The following is a 15,791-nucleotide window of genomic DNA, read 5'->3' as shown; positions in this document are numbered from 1 at the left end:
TATCTGCGTCCATTTTATGCCCATATATGGAGTATCTGTCTGTGCCTCCAACTGTGTTGCAGACACAGTGCCGGTTCCCCCTTTAATGCAAACCTCATTATACCTGTTGTCATAGGACCCGTTTTGAACATCTGTTTGCCTGTGTCCATTTATGCCCATATATGGAGATATCTGTATCTGTCTGTCTGTCTGTCTGTCTGTCGGCGTCCATTTTATGTCCATATATGGAGATCACTGCAGTTATAGTTCTGGGTCCATTTTATGCCCATATATGGAGATATCTGTCTATCTGCGTCCATTTTATGCCCATATATGGAGTATCTGTCTGTGCCTCCAACTGTGTTGCAGACACAGTGCCGGTTCCCCCTTTAATGCAAACCTCATTATACCTGTTGTCATAGGACCCGTTTTGAACATCTGTTTGCCTGTGTCCATTTATGCCCATATATGGAGATATCTGTATCTGTCTGTCTGTCTGTCTGTCTGTCGGCGTCCATTTTATGTCCATATATGGAGATCACTGCAGTTATAGTTCTGGGTCCATTTTATGCCCATATATGGAGATATCTGTCTATCTGCGTCCATTTTATGCCCATATATGGAGTATCTGTCTATATTTCACAATCACTCCAGAGGGCCACAATGCATATTGTAAAAAAAAATTGATCTACAAGCATTGCGGTGATCCATTATTTTCAAATTGTTTTAAATTGGAATCCTGTATTCTTTTTAGCTATTTTTTTTTTACTGGAATCCTGAAAAGTAACATTATTATTTAATTTCAAATACATTTATATGTTTGTATGTTAACCTTATGAAATGCAAATACATTGACAAAAAAGACTATAGCACTGGTCATTATGCTACTACTATAGACTGAAGTAATTAAAGTGGGTAACAGCTGAAATCAATAATATATCAGTATTCCGATATTAACCTGTGGGTCTTGGCCACATGTCGAGAGGGCCGCTTCACACTCACTCCACAATGCATATAGTGAAAAATAGCTGATCTACAAGCTCAAAACGCGTTGCAGTCTTCTCCCTGTGATGTGGCCCCCTTATGGTTGTGGCCCTAAGCGACCGCTTATGTTGCCTATGCCAGGAACCGGCCCTGCCCCCGCGGGCCGCCTATTGGGGAACCCTGACTTAAACCCTTCGCCATGCTAATTGATAGCCAATGTATAAGCAGGCCGCAACACAAGGTGTTGTAATGTTAGCTTGTGGATGTGCTATTTTAAAAATGTGAATGTCGTGAAATTTCTCGAGCATTTCTGAAGAAGGACATTTTTTTTTCAAACTAGAGGGGTGGCCCGGACATCTAGAGTTCAGACCTCACACCTGATGACATCACCCTGATGTCATCAATATATGCCTATATATGGGCATGCCCTCTTTTGTGCCTATACAGTATAGAGCTGACTGATTTGTCAATTGGAAGAACATTACAGATGTTTGCCTACAATGACATGTCCAAAATAGGAAAGCCAGGTTGAAGAGTTTCTGGTGTCATCATTTTGAAAGAAAGAGGTTGGATAAATGAAAGCAAGTCACCGGTGAGAGAAGCATCATATCGTTCTATTGATCTATCTATCGATCTATCGATCTATCGATCTATCTATCTATCTGGGGAGAAACGAGTTTGTCCGCAGGTGCATTCTGCTTCCCGTCGGCTGGATTGATTGATTGATTGATTGATTGATTGATTGAAGACTTTATTAGAAGTTTGCATAGGAAAAGGTACAGTTTCATGATGGTACAGTTCACTGGTACAAGGTCAACTAAAAGGAGATCCTAGTAAGCATTTCTACTTTGTGCACAGAAAACCATTTAGTACCCAGGGGGCAAACCAGCCTTTTTTTAGGAAACCTGCATTTGCCCCGACATAAAAGGTTGTCCACCAGAAATATTATCTATGACCCAGTAGGATCACAACCTATATGGACAACCCGGTCAATTTGTACGGCAAAGTTCCAATATAGCCGCCTCAATATTAGCCCCTATTAGTTTTAATGGGGGGTGAATAGGGAACATTTTTAAACTGAGGGATATTTCCACGAAACTTCACAGGTTGATCAATGGTATACATATGAACATTTTTTGTATTGCAAGTTTCCATGAAATCCAATATGGCCGCCACAATATGGCCGCCATAATGTAAGGACCCAGAAAATAGGTTTTGCCTCTAACTTCTGAACCAGATGAGCTAGAAACGCAAACTTGGTGTCTATTTCATGGTGTCTGACCATGGGAGACTCAATGGAATAGCTAATTTTATTATTGGGTGTGTCTGGACCTTTATTGTGCATATTTGCAAGATGGTGGATTCCCAAAATAGAGCTTTAACATAATTTCTACCATGATTGTTGACTGCTTTTGCAAATACAAGCAATATGAATCCATTTGCTAAGATTTATGGCACAGAAGGGACTTATACCTGTATTATTCTTGAGTTTGCATGTTGTCAAAATGGCTGTAAACGAGATATTATATTTCCTGTCCGATTCTACTGTATGTAGTTGTAGCAATGACTTCAGATAAAATCAGAGACCAAAACAATGTATCTTAGAAATTATTTTTTTATTTAAAAAATTAATAAAAAAAAGAGAGAGATTATCTCAATGAAATGAATGCAACTGCCTTTTTGGGTCTTTCACACATAGACATGCACATGCTTTCCAACAACTTCAGCTTCAGGGAAATTATAATGAACACATGATTAAAACAGGCTGCATTATAATGCAAATAATTGCTAGTCACTATCACTGTCATGTGTACCTATCCTGCTGCATCTTGTCTCCAGTCCTTGGCAACGACACCCCAAGTAGCATGCAATTCCCTTCTTCGCACATGAAGTTCAATCACCCGAGAGAGACTTGGAGTAGAACCGCTGCTCCTTCACTTGGAAAGGAGTCAGCTTAGGTGGTTCGGGCATCTAGTACGGATGCCCCCCGAGCGCCTTCCTAGGAAGGTCCTCGATGCACGTCCCACTGGGAGGAGACCCTGTGGCAGACCTAAGACCAGATGGAAGGATTTTATCTCCAGACTGGCCTGGGAACGCCTCGGTATACTCCCAGAGGGAGTGGAGGAAGTTACGCAGGATAAGGAAATCTGGAAGTCTCAGTTGGAACCGTTACCCCCGCGACCCGATTCCGGATAAGCGGTTGAAGATGGATGGATGGATGGATGGCACATGAACAGTTTTTCTGGCAGCCTTTGATACAGCTACATGATATTGCCTTGTCCATTGATATAGGCCAGGCTGGCTCTGTAGATGGACAGGGGACTGCCTTCCCATCACTGAGAGACCATCCATATTCAGTGAAGCAAGGGATGTCTGGCTTCGCGATGTGTGCAGTTTTATCTATTATGGCTGCAAGAGCAGCTCTTTTCAGGTGCAGGCCAAAGGCATTTTCTGTAGGTGGCAGCAGCTTCAACAGGGTTGATCGGTTATTTAGGAACTTGTACACTCTCAGCTTTGCCAGGTCAAAGTCCTCCGAATGGTCAGCTTTTGATGCATATACAGCTATTGTGAGGTCTCTAGCCTGATTCTTGACATCCTCTGAGAGGGAATAAGAGGAATTTTCACCAAACTCCTGAAGTGCAGGGAGATCTAGACCCATGCTGGTCTTGAACCATGCCTTCTTTCCAGTGAAAAAGGGATAGCTGGTGGTATCTCTGCCACTCAGGCTGTGAATAAAGGGCAGGGCACGACACTGTGCGAGTCCAAGGGCTGAGACCATGTGATGGATAGGAAGATATGCATCCTGCTCTGTTCTCACCCACAGCTCTGGAAGGTCTAGGAGGTGGGTGGCAGCATGATATAGATGCCTATATCATGCTGCCGCCATGGGAAGGCAGTCCCCTGTCCATCTACAGAGCCATGCAGGCAATATCATGTGGCTGTATCAAAGGCTGCCAGAAAAACTGTTCATGTGCGAAGAAGGGAATTGCATGCTACTTGGGGTGTCGTTGCCAAGGACTGGAGACAAGATGCAGCAGGATAGGTACACATGACAGTGATAGTGACTAGCAATTATTTGCATTATAATGCAGCCTGTTTTAATCATGTGTTCATTATAATTTCCCTGAAGCTGAAGTTGTTGGAAAGCATGTGCATGTCTATGTGTGAAAGACCCAAAAAGGCAGTTGCATTCATTTCATGAGATAATCTCTCTCTTTTTGGAGCTGTGTGGAACACAAGCTCCCTATACGTGGCCGTGTGTGTGTGTGTGTCTGTCTGTCTGTATGTAGCCTGAGGAATGTGTAGCCTGAGGAATGTGTAGCCTGAGGAATGTGTAGCCTGAGGAATGTGTAGCCTGAATACCACTGAGTGACCAGAGAGGCTGCTATCAGTCTAGCCTGAGCAACACACACACACACACACACACACACACACACACACACACACACACACACACACACACCACACACACACACACACACACACACACACACACACACACACACACAGCTCCACTTCGAACAGAGGTTCGATTTTTTATTAATTTTTTAATAAAAAAATAATTTCTAAGATACATTGTTTTGGTCTCTGATTTTATCTGAAGTCATTGCTACAACTACATACAGTAGAATCGGACAGGAAATATAATATATCGTTTACAGCCATTTTGACAACATGCAAACTCAAGAATAATACAGGTATAAGTCCCTTCTGTGCCATAAATCTTAGCAAATGGATTCATATTGCTTGTATTTGCAAAAGCAGTCAACAATCATGGTAGAAATTATGTTTAAAGCATTTTGGAGTCCACCATCTTGCAAATATGCACAATAAAGGTCCAGACACACCCAATAATAAAATTAGCTATTCCATTGAGTCTCCCATGGTCAGACACCATGAAATAGACACCAAGTTTGCGTTTCTAGCTCATCTGGTCAGAAGTTAGAGGCAAAACCTATTTCTGGGTCCTTACATTATGGCGGCCATATTGTGGCGGCCATATTGGATTTCATGGAAACTTGCAATACAAAAAATGTTCATATGTATACCATTGATCAACCTGTGAAGTTTCGTGGAAATATCCTCAGTTTAAAATGTTTCCCTATTCACCCCCATTAAAACTAATAGGGGCTAATATTGAGGCGGCCATATTGGAACTTTGCCGTACAAATTGACCGGGTTGTCCATATAGGTTGTGATCCTACTGGGTCATAGATAATATTTCTGGTGGACAACCTTTTATGTCGGGGCAAATGCAGCACACCCTTCCTTTGCCCCCTGGGTATAGGTATCTCATACACATTGAATGACAGACAGATAGAACACAGTACTATGCAGTAGATATTTTCAGAAAAAGAAAAAAAACGAAATGACAGTGCCAAAACCTTGTAACGTCCAGCGATGGAAGAAGACGTACACACATGTGTTAAGCACAAGTATCAATAGAAATAACTCTGTTACGTGTGAAAGTGTGGTATTCACAGTTTACTTGAGTAAAAGTAATGAAAGTATTGGCATCAAAACATGCTTAAAGTGCCAAAAGTAAAAGCACCCGTTATGCAGAATGTCCCATTTCACAAGTTTTAAAATGTATACAAAAATCGTTTGAAAATAGTCAAAGTATCGCGGCACTTTGTCAGCTTGCAGATCGCTTATTTATTTTTGCTACTTTTGTGTGACGCTGTAGCGTGACAAAGCAGGGCATTAGATATGTCTGCTGTCGGGCCGAAACCGTTTAACTCCAAAATGTTCAAGTTAGGAGGTTTTGACCGAAGGGCTTTTTACTACTTTTCATGGGTTCAATATTATTTTAACCAACACACAGACGTAGAGGGTGTTCAATAGTCCTGATTTATGAAAAAAGAGAGGGCCAATCGGTGGAGTTAGCTGGTTTGGCAGAAAGTGTGGAGTTAAAAGGTTTTGTCCCAAGCACCTTTTACTACTTTCCATTGGTTCAATATTATTTTAACCAACACTCAGCTGTAAAGGGTGTTCAATATCCCTGATTTATGCCAAAAAAATCTAAAACCTCAAAAATGGAGTTAAGAGGTTTTGGCCAGACACTAGTGACGATATGGAAAACAAACATGGACATTCAAGGTTTCTCCCCGCCGCCGGCGACGACGTGACACTTTTCGACAGTCCCCCGCCCCCCCCCCCCCCCCCCCTCCCCGATAGCGCTAGCTTTGGCATGCGAGGCAGAATCAAGTCTTTCACGTGCAATTAGAGCAGAAATAACGGTGATGAAGTGCGGGGTACAAAAGGCGAGCCAGGGATCACAGGGCTGTAATGAAAGGTGATTAGGAGTAGAGGGGAAGGCCCCCAGCCAATGAGCTGTGGAGTGCAGGGGGAAATAGACTCATCCTGCCGGGGCCTCTCCATGCAGGACACCATCAGATGCTATCAGTAGCTGATCATGACAGACACTGACACTGGGCTGACAGAGATACATGACGCAGAGTTATGCTGGAAGATCTGTGTAATATGTGTGTGTGAGAGAGAGAGAGAGAGAGAGAGAGAGAGAGAGAGAGAGAGAGAGAGAGAGAGAGAGAGAGAGAGAGAGAGAGAGAGAGAGAGAGAGAGAGAGAGAGAGAGAGAGAGAGAGAGAGAAGAGATGTATATTCAGTGTATCTGACTTGGAAATGATATGGGGTAGGTTTGAATCTAAATTAGACATACGATGTAACAGTGGTGGTACATCGTATTAGTACTCAGATTGTTTACTTAACTCAATTAGTGCCGCCGACATGAAAGGGTTAATTGTTCAGTGTGCCGTTCCGTGGCCAGTCTCTTATTTTGAAGGCCGGAAGTAGATCGAGCTAACAATTCCTACTTGACGATGTTCAAGATTGACCCGGAACTAGTTCTGGTCTGAGACGTAAACAATGATAGAAGATGGATGCCTTTATGCTTGTGTTATTTTAGCGAGAATCCAATGCCATCCTTGGCATCAAAAGTGTTTTTTGGAGAAAATGGACTGTAAAGATGAGAAAGACCGTTGGTTTCAATGGGATGGGATCACTATTGTGTGCACGTGGATGCTCGATGATGATGAATCGGCGACTTCAAACGTGCCAGCGTATTTCAACAGACGGTAGGTAGCCAGGCCAACTTTACCACATATACAGTATATTTCGCGAGTCATCCCGCGATCGGCACTCTAGATACTTTTAATATTTCGCAAGATATCGCGGGATCAGCACTAAATCAGTTAAGTAAAAGTATCAATACTGCAGTGTAGAAATACTCTGTTAGGGTGCCCTCACACCAAAATACCTATGAGAGTGGAATCCGCGTTCCGCCAATGCATTTCAATGAGAAGGGAGCGTTTTTTGCAGAAATCCTCAGAAAGTTGTCAAATAAATGTAGTGGTGTAAAAGTACAATATTTGGATCCGAGATGTAGTGGAGTAGAAGTAAAAGTATTGGAAATTGATATTGGAAATACTCAAGTAAAGTACAAATACCTCAAAATTGTACTTAAGTACATTACTTAAGTAAAAGTACTTAGTTACTTTACACCACTGCGAGTGCGATGTACAGTAGTATGATGTCAGCATTGAAAATGAATAGAAATTTCCCATGCATATTTTAGTAATGTGGACAGCAGCGTTTGCACCCTGTGTGTGTATACATAACCTCTAGGGATGGGATGATATGAAATTTCATATCGCGATTATTGTGACTAAAGAAATCGCGATTTGCGTTATTATCGCGATAATCAAAATCCATTATCCTGCCAAAAAATAGCAGATCTACAAGCTCACAACGCGTCACATTGCAACGCGTTGTGAGCTTGTAGATCGGCTATTCTTTGGCAAAGACATTTGATAGAGAGTGAAAAAAATACTGTATCAAGTACGTATATTATAAGTGCCTTTAAATACAGCTTGGCAAATAAAAAGTGAATTGATCCCAGTGCATGACGTAGGACGATATCACGATAAATTAAATCTCCACGATACGATTATCAAGTGTTTTTTATACACGATAAACGATAATATCACGTGTCGTCCCATCCCTACTAACTATACGATAACTACTTCACCGTAAAGGTATACGCCGTCTGTTGGAGCATAGAAGGCGTTTATAAACAACCTCGTTTGAGGGCTTGTCATATTTTGTCACACGCTCAATAACTGCCTAGTTTGAATTCTTTGTGAATTCAAAATGACACCATCTTCATAAATCTCCCTCAAATATTTCCTGTCATCTTTCAAAGTTGCCATAAAACCCATCAAGTCGTTTTTTTCTTTATGTCATTTGGTTCCTTGCTGCCGCATCGCTTCGTCAGGGCTTTGCCATCTCATTCTCGTCTCTCCATCCTTGCCAGGTTCTCTCTCCAAAAAATAGGCACACAGGAGCAGGGACGTGCTGGGCCCCTGATTCAGCCCGGGAAAAAGATTTGGAGAGGCCCTCATTGCGCGCTATAGAGAGAGATCTCTCTCTATAGCGCTGCTGCTACTCAAAGATTTGCCATTTCAGATCATGACAATAAATGACAAGCCAGTGGGTCAATTACATGAGTTATATTTCGTTATTGTCGGGTAGAAACCTTGTAAGTCCAAAACCATTTTAAAAATGATTTAAACTAGTGAAAACAGCCGATCTACAAGCACACAACGCCTCGCACCGCGAGGCGTTGTGTGCTTGTAGATCTGCTGTTTTCACTACTTTTGTGCGACAGCCTTGTATGATGAAGCAGGGCTTTGCTTTGCGAAAAAATTTGCAAATTTGAAACTAGGAGATACAAGGTTTCTGCCGGACAGTGACGATATACTTTGTTGGCCGCCCAGCCCCCAAAATGGAACGAACATTTTATTTTAAATTTTTTCCTAATGGCCGGCCTGGACCGGCCGAGAATGAACCGGCCGTTCGGGAGTTGTCCCACTTTTCCCAATGGCCAGCACGTCCCTGCACAGGAGGAAAAAAAGGGAGCAAAAGAAGGGGGGAAAGGGAAAAAAACGTCCTCCTCCTAGCCGCTGGCTGGTGAGAAATGGAGTGACGGACATTTGTTTCTCTCCTCTCCCTGGCCCTAAAGTGAAGGAGAAGGAGATTCATGCCCCCGCCTGGCTGTCTGTCTGCCTGCCATAGCCAGCTGTGAGTGGCTGTCAGGGCAGCATGGGGCTGGTCCAGGGCCTGCTAATGGTGCTGTCTGTCTCAGTCAAAGCCCCAAGTCCCTCCGAGACACCCAAACTCCCAAACTTTGACTGGAGTTAAGCACCTGGTGAGGGGAACAAAGGGCCCCATAGGCAGGGGTGTCGCACCAAATTCTGGGCCCTGCAGGTACAAGGAACTGGGAACGCATTATTACACGCTATTGTGTGCTTTAACTATTGAAAAATAGCAGATTTACAAGCTCACAGCGCGGCACCGAGTGCCGCGCTGCGAGCTTGTAGGTCTGCTATTTTTGAAAAACTGTGAATATTTGTGCAAGTCTTTGAATATTTCAAATCCTAAGGTTTTAAAAAAAAAAACTATATTTCTATGTCAGTGGTGCTCAAACGTTTTCATGTGAAGGACCCCAAAATGATATGTATTTGGCCACGGACCCCCATCTCAAAATATTTAGTTCCAGGGACCCCCAGAAGCAACATTTTTGTTACACATGTTCGCTGAAAAAACACATATATTCAAAGATCTGCACACATTTTCACGACTTTTCAAAAATAGCAGATCTACAAGCTCACAGCGCGGCACTCGGTGCGCTGCTATTGTATCTGCTATTCTGCTATTTTTGAATATCTTTGTATAGCTTGTACAGTATATCTGCTATTTTTCAATAGCTAAAGTATAAAATAATTAAGGCCCCCTCCACTTTGGGCCTCAGTAACTCAGTCCCACTTTTCCCCCCCTTGTGACGCCCCTGCCCATAGGGCTGTCACTGCTGAAACAGCCGTGCAGATTAAGGTTCGCAGCGTAATAGGATATATATTTTTAAATATGACGGACATTCCATTGTGCCAACACCGACGTCCTGACTGACGAACGATTGCGTTAATGGCCTCGGGAAGACGAGGTGGTTGGTGAAAGGTTGACACGTCTTGCGAGCGCCAGTTTTAAGGCTGGGCAATATATTGAAAATGTATCGATATCGAGGTATCAACATATCTGGGTTAGGCAGGCAGTGGACCTAAAGCAGACCTAAAGCAGAAAAACATTAAAAACAATATAATGCAATTGTTTTTATTAATATCGTGAGTAATATCGATATCGAGGTATTCAACAACGTTATCGAATATCGAAGGTTTTCCTAATATCGCCCAGCCTTTGCCAGTGTTCATTTTTGACGTTGAAGATCTTGTAAAGAAATTCACAAATTTGGAACTCATCTAGTGCCTACTAGATGGAGCCAGAGCCCATCATAGAACGCCAACATAGGGTTAACATTGTAAACGCTCCCTGCGCGTGAGCACGTTTTCGTGCACGTCACACGTTTCAACGCATCCCCAGATGTTTTGATGAAGGAGACAGGAGTAGCCATTGTTAGCATTAAGCTAACACAGGCCTGTGTTTGGGCCATGAAAAGATGCAGTTTATGCTTGATTCCGACATTATTTGGAGAAAAAGGGACTTGTTTGAAGCACAAGAGCCTATGGAGGATTGCACGCTTTGCGTGCACGTTATCGCCGAATGGAAGTGATACGCGGGCCAGGGCTTCACGCAAGTACGCGACCGGCGGCACGGTAACGATCAATAATATAAAGTGATATTCTGTTTAAACCCCGAACTAGTTCGGGATTAGGTCAGCCTTTGGCACCACAGCACCCCATTTTAAAATCCCGAAGTAGTTCGGGAAAGGCACTAAATGTTTAACAACACAAATCTTGTATCTGGTTCCAAATATTTTCAGATGGGGGGCCAAATACATTTTCGGTGGGCCTTGACATGAAAAAGTTTGCGAACCACTTGTTTCACTTGGATCTTGGATTCTTAAAGGTTGGCCGGCTGGGGGTCTTTTTGATTGCCGTGCCAAAAAACGAGACCCCCGCCCCACTCTCAAAAAACTGTGACATGCACCGAGGGAGGATTCCAGTGGGCTTCCACAAACAAACAAACAAACAAACAAACACTAATTCAACGCTTCAGTGACACAAAGGCAACATTCAAACACCGCGACCCAAACGGCATCCTTCGTCAAGGCATCTGCTAAACGGGTTATTTGGCAACCGAACAACAAGTTGCAGTTCAGGGCCACATTTCCATTGTCAGCAGGCACTACAGGCAGGCTTGTCTGGGAATGAGGCGGCTTAGCAGAGGGGGCCGCGGGGGGGGGAGCGATGTGCCGGCGGGTGGGTGGGTGGTGGTGGTGGTGGGGGGTGGAGGGGATGTCCGGGGAGTTTTAAGAGCACCACTGAAGCTATTACAGGATGTCAGAAAATGTGCTTAACCCGTTTAGGCCTAGCATTATTGAATGCTTTAACCAGTGAAACGCGCTGCGAGCTTGTATATCTGCTATTTTTGAAACATTTTTAAAATTAGAATTTTGACCCGATTCTATAAGTGTCTAAGGTTTTCTGAAAAACCTACGTTTCTATGTCAGCAATCTGGCCAGCCATCGTCAAAGAAAAGGTCCTTTTCACTTAACTGGAGCTCAGTTCGTCTGTTCTTGAGAGACTACTATGTCAGTGGTTCTCAAACCTTTTCATGTGAAGGACCCCCAAAATGATATGTATTTGGCCGCGGACCCCCATCTCAAAATATTTTGTTCCAGGGACCACCCAGAAGCAAATTTTTAGTTACAAACGTTCGCTTTGAAAATGCATATATTCAAAGATTTGCACACATTTTCACGACTTTTTTCAAAAATAGCAGATCTACAAGCTCGCAGCGCGGCACTCGGTGCCGCGCTGTGAGCTTGTATATCTGCTATTTTTCACTGGTTAAAGCATTCAACAATTCTAGGCCTAAATGTGCTTAATTGGAAATGATTAGGGCCCTCGTAAAAGCCGATCAGCTCGAGAAAAGCGTAATTGTCCTGCATAATCCCGCCCGCCCGCCGCTGGTCTTTCATCTGGATGAAGAGATCAAACAAAACCCGAAAAAGAAAAAGAGGGGGGAAAAAAGCAGGGGGGATTTGTAGAGGCCAGACCTCCCTGCCGCCAGAGTCACTGAGCTCAGCGCGTCGGCTTTCCAACATCCGGGGTTCCTTTTCAAATGCACTTCCTCTCGGTTGCTTTCTCACCCGCGCTCACTCTTTCATTCATTCTTTCTTTCTTTCTCCCTTTGCTTCTCACTGATGACTGTTGTTGCTTCTTTTCACAGTCAGCAGGTACTGCCGCCTGATTTATATACTCAGTGGTGCACTGTAAAATAGCCGATCTACAAGCTGACGACTGACTGACAAGTAGCTTGTAGATCGGCTACTTTTGGCACGTGACCAGGGACGTGCAGAGAAAGTTAGAGAGGCAGGGGGCTGAAATTTCTAAAAGGGCCTTTTGGTGAAAACATCGAAAATAGCAGACGTCCAATTTCACAACGCGTCGCACTGTTTGCACAAAAGTAGTGAAAACAGCAGATCTACAAGCACACAATGCCTCGCACCGCGAGGCGTTGTGTGCTTGTAGATCGGCTGTTTTCACTAGTTTAAATCATTTTTTAAATGATAAATACAAAACAAACGGTTTTGGACATACAAGGTTTCCACCCGACAACGACGAAATATAACTCATGTAATTGGCCCACTGGCTTGTCACTTGTCATGATCTGAAATGGCAAATCTTTGAGTAGCAGCAGCTACTATATCTCTCTCTATAGCGCGCAATGAGGGCCTCTCCAACTCTTTTTCCCGGGCTGAATCAGGGGCCCAGCACGTCCCTGTTTACAAACGGCAACACAGAAGAAAATAAACGAGTAGAGAGGTAGATGAAATGAAGAGCTAGAGGGATGGAATCGAGTCAAAGGGGAGGCACACAGAGATCTCCACATACAGAGAGAGAGAGGAGACAGCTGTGGACCGAGTGGGCATGAATTGGGGGGGCTGCTGCTGCTGCTGCTGCCCTCGCGCCCTCTCTTTGAAGTGAGCCACGGGCTGTGTGTCCAGGCCCCAGAGAGGGGGATATGTTGTCTACATCCATCCCTGAAGGTCCGCTGAAAGGCAGGTGTTTCTATCAGACGGAGAGCAGGATGGATGGAAACGCACGTTCAGGGGTGTCGCACCAAATTCTGGGCCCTGGGTGCAAGGATTCACTGGATTCTTTTGTGCTTTAACTATTGAACAATAGCAGATCTACAAGCTCGCAAGCTGCGAGCTTGTAGATCTGCTATTTTTGAAAAATCGTGAACATTTCTCCAAGTCTTTTTTTGAAAAAAACTATGTTTCTATGTCAGTGGTGCTCAAACTTTTTCATGTGAAGGACCCCCAAAATGATATGTATTTGGCCACGGACCCCCCCATCTGAAAATATTTCGTTCCAGGGACCCCTCAGAAGCAAAATTGGAGTTACAAATGTCCGCTTAAAAAAACACATATATTCAAAGATTTGCACACATTTTCACGACTTTTCAAAAATAGCAGATCTACAAGCTCGCGGCGCGGCACTCGGTGCCGCGCTGTCAGCTTGTAGATCTGCTATTTTTCATTGGGTAAAGTATAAAATAATTAAAGCCCCCTCCACCTTGGGCCCTAGTAACTCAGTCCCACTCCCCCCCCCCCCCCCCCCCCCCCCCCTTGTGACGCCCCTGCGCACGCTGTCTGCAGTATGTGGGTTGTGTTCTCTACTTGACGCCCTTTCTTCACCCGTAGTAGAAATGATGAAGCAGAAGCTGCTGATAAAATGAAAGTCTGTCTGTAACAACAAGGGGCTCTCAAAAAACTTTTGATTGGCGTGGAATTCGCTGTGCTCCCCCGGAGGATGAACGCTAGTGATTGTCGTGACCTCCATGCCTTCTCCTCTGTCGCCACCCTTAGGCCGACGTTTCCATTTGCACACAAGATATCTCGAAGAGTCTAAAAAAAAACTGCAAACTGTCTAAACATGCACAATAAAAACAAAAAAACAAGTCGGTACTCAGTCCAGGCCCGGCACTACGGGGGTTCCTGGGGGGGCATTGCACCCTCAGTTGCAAGTTGTGCCCCCTCAGTTTATATTCCTTGTAAAGTCAAGAAAATATAAAAAACAACACAAATATTGGCTGAATATTATTATTGTCATAGAGATTACAATAACAGTATTGAAACACAGTTTAATCCGCAATTTAAAATGATATGATATGATATGATATGATATAGTACTTTATTGTCAGTTCACACTGAAATTTGTCTTACGACACAGCAGTCATGTATTCAAAACATATATACAAACATTTGTAACGCATCAAGGCATACGTGACACGCTGAGTCGCGGTGCAGCCCCTGTACCAGCGCACCAAGCTATTGAAAAATCACCTAAACCACAGTGCAGTAGCAGCGGCTGTTATTTCAGCTCCCAAAAACTGGCATCTGTTGTAGGTATTATAGATAATAAAAAGAATGTTCATTATTACTAGTCTATATAAAAAAAATATGTGCCCCCTCACAATTTTCAAAAGCCCCCTTAGTCATTTCATCCTGCAGCCGGTCCTGACTCGCCGGTCCATAAGCACTCTGCCCATTCAGAAACAGCTCAGCTCCAGCAGTAGTTTCTTCGATGCCACTGAAGAGCTGGAGAACCAGGGGCGTCACAAGGGGTAGGAAAGTGGGACTGAGTTACTAGGGCCCAAGGTGGTGGAGGGGCTTTAATTATTTTATACTAGTTTAACTATTGAAAAATAGCAGATATACAAGCTCTGCGAGCTTGTAGATCTGCTATTTTTGAAAAGTCGTGGAAAATGTGTGCAAATCTTATGTATTTTGTAACTCAAATTTTGTTTCTGGGGGGGTCCCTGCACATTTGGAGATGGGAGTCCGTGGCCAAATACATACCATTTTGGGGGTCCTTCACATGAAAAGGTTTGAGCTCCACTGACATCGAAACATAGTTTAAAAAAAAAAAAAAAACCTTAGAAGGATTTGAATTATTCAAAGATTTTCATGATTTTAAAAAAATAGCAGATCTACAAGCTCGCAGCGCGGCACTCGGTGCCGCGCTGTGAGCTTGTATATCTGCTATTTTTCAATAGTTAAAGCACAGGGGCCCCACAGTGAATCATTGTACCCAGGGCCCAAAATGTGGTGCGACGGCCCTGCTGGAGACCACACCGGCGGAATGGCACACCAGTGGTACCCTTGGCAGCCAGAAAACCGTGCGGACCAGGGGTGTCGCACCAAATGCTGGGCCCTGGGTACTTTAACTATCGAAAAATAGCAGATATACAAGCCCGTGCTGCAACCTTGTAGATCTGCTATTTTTGAAAAATCGTGAAATTTGTTGCAGAGCCATTATTGCAAATCCTTCTAAGGTTTTTTTGAAAACCTAAGTTTCTATGTCAGTGGTGGTCTTTTCATGTGAAGGACCCCCAAAATGATATGTATTTGGCCACGGACCCCCATCTCAAAATATTTAGTTCCAGGGACCCCCCAGAAGCAAAATTTGAATTACAAATGTTCTCTTGAAAATATTCAAAGATTTGCACACATTTTCACTACTTTTCAAAAAATAGCAGATCTACAAGCTCACAGCGCGGCACTCGGTGCCACGCTGTGAGCTTGTATATATCTGCTATTTTTCAATAGCTAAAGTATAAAATACTTAAGGTCCCTCCACCTTGGGCCCTAGTAACTCAGTCCCACTTTTTCCCCCACTTGTGACACCCCTGCTGCGGACAGAGAGGCCTCACCCAGGCCCAGACCGATGTCTCGCCACCGGCCACGGCCGACCTTGAGACGTCTGGAAAACGCTGAACCTGGTC

At 43.8% G+C, this 15,791-nt stretch overlaps 1 protein-coding gene across 1 annotated transcript in view; it reads left to right on the top strand.

The window, feature by feature from the left end:
* lrmda (leucine rich melanocyte differentiation associated) overlaps positions 1-15,791 on the top strand; it is a 503,604-nt gene that overhangs the window by 393,740 nt on the left and 94,073 nt on the right. The gene's annotated exons all lie outside the window — the stretch shown is intronic.

This window comes from Nannobrachium achirus, assembly GCF_963921795.1.
Source record: "Nannobrachium achirus genome assembly, chromosome: 13".
In the NCBI taxonomy this organism is placed as follows: Eukaryota; Metazoa; Chordata; class Actinopteri; order Myctophiformes; family Myctophidae; genus Nannobrachium; species Nannobrachium achirus.
Note: the sequence above shows the minus strand (reverse complement) of the source record. Positions and strands in the feature narration are given on the sequence as shown.